General features: G+C 31.4%; 1 long non-coding RNA gene across 1 annotated transcript; it reads left to right on the forward strand.

The window, feature by feature from the left end:
* The first annotated feature begins 7,324 nt into the window (after positions 1-7,324).
* Positions 7,325-8,351, forward strand: LOC144567717 (uncharacterized). Its single transcript, XR_013515488.1, has 3 exons — positions 7,325-7,896; positions 8,028-8,115; positions 8,292-8,351. It is a non-coding gene; the product is annotated as an uncharacterized LOC144567717 (long non-coding RNA).
* Positions 8,352-8,575: the final 224 nt, after the last annotated feature.

Below are 8,575 nucleotides of genomic sequence, written 5' to 3' on the forward strand. Positions count from 1 at the left end.
AATTTTGTTTAATTATATTTAACAAAATTCAGAAGATGCATGTAAACATGTTGTAAATATTTATTATTTTCATCAACTGTAAAATCAACATGAAAACTCGTGCAATTTGATCAAACTTTTTAATTAAATTTATGCATTTCTCAGCATTAAAAAATAAATGTATTCCCAAAGACATCAATAATAAATTAATAATAACATAATACATGACTGTTATGTTATTATTACTTTATGACTTGAAATATGATCCGTATAGATTAAACACCGATTTGCCCTCGCAACACGATATAGATGTACACTGGAAGTATGTAAGTATGTATAAATTTTCAATAATTAATATATCATTTTGAATTGTCTTAAATAAGTTAATACAAGTTACGTACCGCCATATCACTCAAAATGTATATAAAATTGATTAAAAGCACGAAATACTATACACAACATGTCGTAAATTCAATTTTTGATATTTGATGAATTTGAAGATTATTTGTCAATTTTTTTTAACATTAGAATTCAAAATACAACTGAAATTAATTTATGAAGACAAACATGATCCAACATGTTTTTGAGACATTCTAGTATCATTGTTTGCATAAATATTTGATGCATTATTTGATTAGAACATATAAAAATTATGAGCAAGTAATTGATACATTGTTGATGAGGAGCACATGTTACTTTTGACGATTGTACAAGTTGGAACATAAATATTAATAAAAATAATCGAATAGTAGTACGTAACTTGTTCCATAGCATGATCACTCTCGCAGTATATATATATTGTGATATACTTTTTTCGCAATTAATTAATAATATTTGATGGATATGTACTTGTTCGTGCCGTAAACAAATATTTAAAGATTTTTTTAAAAAAGAATTTTATATAAACATAATATTGTTTTAAAATAATGTATCATCTCTCCTCATTTTCAACAACTATATATTTTACTTCTCATATCTATCATCTAAGTAATTTAAATCAATGTTGTAAATAATGGTCTGCGGTCGTCAGACGGATATGATACTGTCAAGCGATTAATCATAGATAATCGAGAATAATCGGCCGGTTAGTCGGGAAAATCCATGACGGTTTGGTCACCTACCGCCAATGACTAATATGTATTGTATTGTATTGTATTGTATTGTCATATTCATACCCGTACCATACCGTACCGTACATGTATCGTGTTGAACCTAAAGCACTTGTTCTTTAAGAAACCTAAAGCTTCATTTGCTAGTAATAAATCCAAAATGAACCTAACGCACTCGTTCATTATTGTCCAAATTAAGTAGAAAATAAACAACAATCATTAATTAATTAGCGTGATTGATTTAAAATTAAACCTGATTTTGAATAAATTAAACTCTATGAACAAAACATCCGGATGGGTCTCCGCCAAAAAAGAAAACCCATCCAGCTGGCATGTATATATATATGTCAATCCATTAATGAGGTTCCTCTCAATTTTTCTAGACGAAATATATAGAGATATCCCTAATTTATCACATATATGATATATAACAATACTCTGGCGGTGGCCGACCAAATTTGAGAGCAGCTAGCTAGCGTCCTGGGTCAAACATATATCTTTTTGCACAGACCAATTGAGAAAACAACATCTATCTTTCTAGATCTTTCTGCAAAAGTTATGATCCGATACGATACCATCAATACCACAGACCAATTCAAAAGGAAAGAAAGAAAGAAAGAAAGAATTATCGTCATTTTGTGCTTGCACTCTGAGACTCAGATTCACATCTTCTGATTTTCAATTGGAATCAATGGCATCTACCAGTTTTTATTGGTTAACAAATTTTAACATATTTTGTATATATATGAGAAAAAAAAAATCCAGATTCAACCTCTACGCGCTGTAGCCAATTTGAATATATTTAGTTTACAAGTACATATTTTTAAATATGGAGACTATGTTGAATGATTCAGAACTTCAGATTGATCATTGGAATTTTCAAAACAAAAATTTAAGTCTATAACAAGAGCGCAGATCAATATGCACTATGCATATATAACACAGTCTAACTCGTAGGACCAATCCAAATTTTAAGAAACATATAAATAAATAAATAAAAGAACATTCATATTTTTTTTGTGTATCCCAAGTCCAAACTGACACGGATTTTTATTAGAAGTAGAACTGAACTTTTCTAAACTGTTATGCGCGCATTGTTGTAATTTTTGTGAAACTTGAGAGCATTAATTTTTTTGAACTATTTTATAGTTTGTAAACAGTACGTTGTAATGATATCATGGAATATGAATGGGAAATTAAGGAAGAAAAAAAAAAGAGGATGCTCTTAATTTGTCTGCCTCACTTGGAATCTGGAGCAGGCCATGCCAAATTAATTGGAGTATATATTGATGCATCATGCATGCATGGCTTGTTTAACTATTATTATACTTCATCAAGTCAAGTAAAATATATGAGTGTTTTACCTCAATTTAATTTATTTCATATCATAATTATATTCTGATCGAAAAATTTCATTTTTTCATATTATATATAATATATAACAATTAAATAAATAAACATAAGAATTATCTCTAATCACAAATCAGAACTTTTAGATCAATATTAATTAGAATCAAACTCTCGACTCGTCATTAGTTAAATTTAACTTAGAACCGACTCAATCGACTCAAATTCAATTGGAGCAAACCATCTATTAATTTGTATCGCGTATCAAAATAATCTTTTTACAGGATCGCTTGGTCAAACCGCTGTGCACTCCCTCACCTCTAAAACTTATTTGTATTACAAAACAACAAACTATTCGTGAATTATTTTGTATTATATTTTAATTATGAATTTTAAGCTTTTAATAATTATTTATTGAATCACAAACTTTCTTTTACTGTAACTATAACAAACATTTAGTATATATTTTTTATTAGTTCATATTTATTCCAACACAAAACTATTGCCATTTTTAGTGTACAAATCTCATATATATGGAATATAATCAAATATATATAAAACTTAACTTTTTGTTTTTTGCATCTTATTAAAACGTTTTTATTATCTTAGCTTGACAACTCAACAAATGAATACAATATATATATATATAGATGGGCTATGGTGCATTGCAATGCATAGGCCATGGTGTGCATTGGACCATAAATCACCGATTCAAAGTCCAAATGACCGATCCAAACCGTTCATCTTGTTCTCCATATTAATATGTGCTTGGAGACCAAATTTTATATTTTTTGGAATTTTTTTACTATTTATTAAGCTACTTTGAAAATCGCTGATCCAACGGTGGCTTCTGATTTTACTGTTCCAAACAGTCATCGTTGGATCAGCGATTTTCAAAGTGGCTTAATAAATAGTAAACAAATTCCAAAAAATATAAAATTTGGTCTCCAAGCACATATTAATATGGAGAACAAGATGAACAGTTTGGATCGGTCATTTGGACTTTGAATCGGTGATTTATGGTCCAATGCACACCATGGCCTATGCATTGCAATGCACCATAGCCCATCTCTCTCTCTCTCTCTCTCTCTATATATATATATATATAATAGTAGGATATGGGATCATTGAGAATGAGTTGAATTAATACATATAAAATTTTATGTTTTCTAGCTAGCACTAAAGAAAGTATAGCTCTGTATCTTCCAGCACTAAAATATCGCTTGGTAAGATGCTTTTTTCTAAAAGTAATTTAATTTCTAAAAGTACTCCCTCGTATGCAACTTTTTTTTTTTTTTTTCTAAAAGTAATTTAATTTCTCATTTTCAAAAAGAAGAATTAATGGATCAATAACAAAAAGAGAGAGCACGCTGTGATCAGTATTTGTGTTTCCATATAATAATACAATATCAGATTAATTGCTATGGTTGAAGATTGAGATAGGCAAATCTGAGGATCGAGTACAACACGAGATATGAAAAAACATTCTAGAGAAGAAAATTAGTATTTATTTCTAATTCTCTCAAAATATTAGACGGATCAAGATTGACCGCATTCTAGAGAAGAAAATTAGACAACTCACGATTTAGAAAAATATCAGGGACAAATCCAGTTCCCGTATTGTTAAAAACAAATTATCTGATTGATCAAAAAAATTATTTTTTCTCTCAAAAATGTTAAACGGCTCAAGATTGGCCGCATGGAGTTTAGTATTCGTTCAGACTTCAGAGTACCAGAACAAACTGATGAATGATAATGAATATAAAATTTTACAACCAAAAATAAAAAAAAATATTGTTCCTATTATTAAGATGTTTCTCCTTGCCAAAATCGGAAGCACATCAGAACATGAAAACTCTGTGTATATTATTATATGAGGATTGTGAGAACCAAAAGTATATAATTTTATTTTTCTTACTCGCACGTGAAATAAACAAGGTCAAAAGGTTATACTTAAAAACTGATCGTAGTTCTAATTTTAGACAAGGTAAGAATCGTAAATTCGCAGTGGACAATTGCCACTAGTAAATTAAGAGTGTTGTTAATTATGGTAAATAAAATACCATTTATATATCTCTCGTGCAATATATAGTTAATCATATTTTTATTTTAAAATTCTAGTACACTGTACACCTCACTCTTCAAATATGCACTGTTCCCTTTTTTATGTGTACAAAAACAGAGTGATAAGCAAAAAATAATTAAAATGAACCTATTTATGTAAAATGAATTTTTAACAATGAAACGATTATCATTGATTAAGTGATTACTTAAATCTTTAACAATCTAAAATGTCTAGCCGTTGACTTATTTTTTAAATTGTATTATATTTTAGATAATAAACAATTTCAAAAAACATTCTAACGATATTTAATTGGTACCAATGTTGTAAAAAAATGTCCGTTTAGGCCGATTAATCTGTCCATTAATAGTTGATGGTGATCAAATCGTTACGGATTTTTTCGACTAATCGGCCAATTATGGCCGATTATTCTCATTTATTTCCGTATTCTCAACACGATCTCTGTATTGAAATGTGCTTGGAGACTAAATTGTATATTTTTTGAAATTTTTTTACTATTAATTATTAAGCCACTTTGAAAATTATTATTTTACTGTGAACAGTAAAAAACATTAAAAATTTCTAAGCAAAAAATCTGGCGAGACTTGACAGCTCCGACAGGATCATTCAAACCATTTATTTATATGTCAACCCAGGAACAAAGGAGTCTCAAGAATAATATATATATATGTCTGTTCTTCTCTTTTGTAGCATACATAATTAATTTATATGTTTTTTTGAAATCTCACATATCTATGTACATTTATTTTCTTCTACTAGTTCTTGTAATTGTGTGCATCTCATTTTACCTTTGGATTTTCTTCATTAATTTTCTGTATAAAATGCATCACCATTTGATTTTTGAAGTGCCTGTTTAGTGCATTTCATTTGATTTTTGAAGGTTTTTCCTAATATTCTTTTGAAACAAAATTTTCGGTCCTCAATTTTAATTTTATTAAAAACAAAAGATGTAAAAAAAATTCAGGGTAGTAGTGAGGTTGGATTTTGCGAAAATAAGATGTACTTGTTTATTTATTATTTTTGAAAAAATTCAGTCAAATAAGATGTAAAAAATAAAATTGAACACAGGAGAGGAGAAGAGGAATATTATTTTCATGACAAAAATTACAAACCCATCATTTATTAGATATATTTACAAGTATATTTGATGACAATCATTAATAATAAAAATGTATATAACTTTGTTATTTTCATAAAATCATTAATTTAGTAGATCCATTCGATCTATAAGAATTTTCAGTGCATTATTTGATGACAATCATTAATAATAAAATTTTATCTAATTTAATACATTATTTGTGAAAATTTTTACTGAAATTAAAAAAAATCTTAACGAAATTTTATAAAAGTTGTAAGGTTAGTGAAATAAAAGTAAGCTGAAGTATATGGCTTGCTCTGCACGCAAAGGACTATCGCTAAAACTGTCGAATCAATCAAGTAAAAAATGATTCATGCGGAATGCACCGGTAATTTCTAAACTCAAAATTTATATTACCTCAGGTGCTATCATCTAAAACCCCAAACGAATAAGTTTGAGTGACTCTCTCTCTCTCAGCTCCTCCATTCCAAATCTGTTTGATATCTTAGCAAATATGTTTGCTATCATCATCTTTCCTAAAATCCCAAACTAAAAACCATTCCAAATCTGTTTGTTTGATATCTTGGGAAATCCTCTTTCCATTTTCGTTCGATCACAAGTTCACAACGGCTATTTGCCCCGCTCCTCCTATTCTTCTATTCAGTGGCATTTAGTTCCACGAGGTAGAGAGAGATCGGGAGAGCGTGCCTCTGTCTTACGCCTCTCCTCTCGCTCCAAGCCTCCGCCTCTAGCGTGTGAGATTATTTCTATAAAACCTCCGATCTCGTCGCATAAGAAGCGATCGTCACCGAACCACCGCAGTAGCCCTCGCTGAGCTGAGCTGGATCAAGTCTTTCAGGCGGTAGGAGTTGGAGGAGGAGGGGAGAGGGAGAGGGGAAGAGGAGAAAGGGAGATCAGGGATAGAAGGGGTGAGAACTGAGAAGGAGAGGAGGGTGGGAAGGGAGAAGTGAGGGGGAGAGAGATCCGGGAGAGAGCGCTTCCATGGAGCTCTGACAAGCGTCTTCTCCCTCTTAGGTACTTTTCTCTAAATTTCCTCTCTAGATTTCACCTTACAATGTTGAAATTCTGTCAATTGGTCTAGTATTTTGCATTTTGACCTTAATTTTGACAATTTTTTTGTTTCTTTTACAATTGTGAAAATTTTCGATTTCGTTTAGTTTCTGCTTCAGTTTCGGATTTTTACCATAATTTCTTGATAAAGGGGTTTCAAGGGTTTTTATGCATGATTATCAATTCACGCTTCATTTTTGTTTCAATTTCAGTGAGAAATCGTGTATCTCAGGGTTTAAGATGCAGAAACAAGGATTTTCGAGGGTTTAAGATGCAGAACCACTTCAGATATCTAGTCGATCAGGATCTGGTGCTGTTAGAGCAGGTTACACTTCTAACACAAAGCTATCATTTGAATCAAACTCGTATGAAAATATTGCTAAGATCACACTCACAGCAGGTAGATTTTTTCCGTTAAATTGAGAAAAACTAACTTCATTTCTTATAATATGCTAGAGGATGTAAGTGAATGTTGGAATTTTGATGAGATAATTTGGCAGTGAACCTCGGATTCTAGATATCATGTTTCGTTTTGCTAAGTGCAGTGTTAAACAGAGCATTTATTATGAAACTGCTGGGTCGTTAATGATTTTTTTACATGTTTCAGTCGATAATTTAATATAATATATTATATTGCTGTTAACAGGTAGAGAATCACCATCAAGACTGGTGAGGTTATTCTCGTCATTATAGAATGGAGAGACAGAGGAGAGAAGATGAGGTAAAGTACCCTTCATTGAAGAAGGGTCAAGAAGCTGAGCATTCCCTCTTCATCAGGATTGGTTTTGTGTTTAATTTATTTCTTCGGGCACAATTTAATTTCACTCCGTGCATAATCATCTATCACACACGGGTAAAAAAAAAAGACGTCTATTTCATAATTATTAATGAATATACTATCAGATAGTTAGCACTTAACTCTACTTAATTTTTTAGCAAAATGGAGGCACCAACAGGCTAAGTTTTAGTCTATAATTTACACTTAAGTTTTGTTCCCATGGAAAACAAACACAAAGTAACAGTATTTAGAACATATCCAAATGATCAAAGCTGGTATTTTTGGCTTATCTCAATTGCCATTGCTGTTATAAGGTATATTATACTACAAGTAACAAGTCTGTGGCACCTTACTTCATCCAACCCTATTGACCGGTTTCCCAATCATAGTGCTGCTTTGAAGGCGCTTGCTTGGTGTCCCTTCCAGAGCAATCAACTAGCATGAGGAAGAGGTAGTAAGTGAATTATTCTTCTAATTAATCTTGTGTTACGATAATCTATTGTCGGTTTGATTTGCTGCTGGTTTGGGCCGTAGTCTGGTTCCTGGGGTACACCTAAGCTGTTTGTATTTTCAATTCTGTAGGTGCAGGAAGTTGGCACATGCACTAGCTACTGATTTTCCTTGACTTGTGCTCGAATAGACAACTCAGCAGGAGAAAGAGAGGCTGTTGGTTAGTGTTACCTTTTCAGTTTCTTTTTTGGTTATATTTATTCCATTTCTCTTGACATTATAAAAATGTTTGAAATATTGTAACAATAAACCAAGCAGGTACTGTTTTTTAATAATGTGCAATTGAAATTCCATAAAAGCTGATCTCACATGGTTGCTATTGTCTTTGGAATTAAGCGGTGAGTGTCGAGTCAAGAACAGTAGATCCAAGCAGCAATGATGGGTTTTCAATTGGTTATATTTATTTCATTTCTTCCATTACCGTTCTTCCAAATTGTCAATTTATTTCCTTCCTATTTAATTTTTTGGTTGTTTTGTGAACAAAAGTTCCAGATTTATCTACCCGTCTCTTCTGAGCTAAGTTTTTACTGGTATCTCTTCCTATCTCTTCCTGCACATAGGTAAAGTTAGTGTTTGGTAAACGGGCCGGGCCGGGCGGTCCGGGCAAAACCCGGGCACGG

The sequence above is a fragment of the Carex rostrata genome, chromosome 16, assembly GCF_964058835.1.
Source record: "Carex rostrata chromosome 16, lpCarRost1.2, whole genome shotgun sequence".
Classification (NCBI taxonomy): Eukaryota; Viridiplantae; Streptophyta; class Magnoliopsida; order Poales; family Cyperaceae; genus Carex; species Carex rostrata.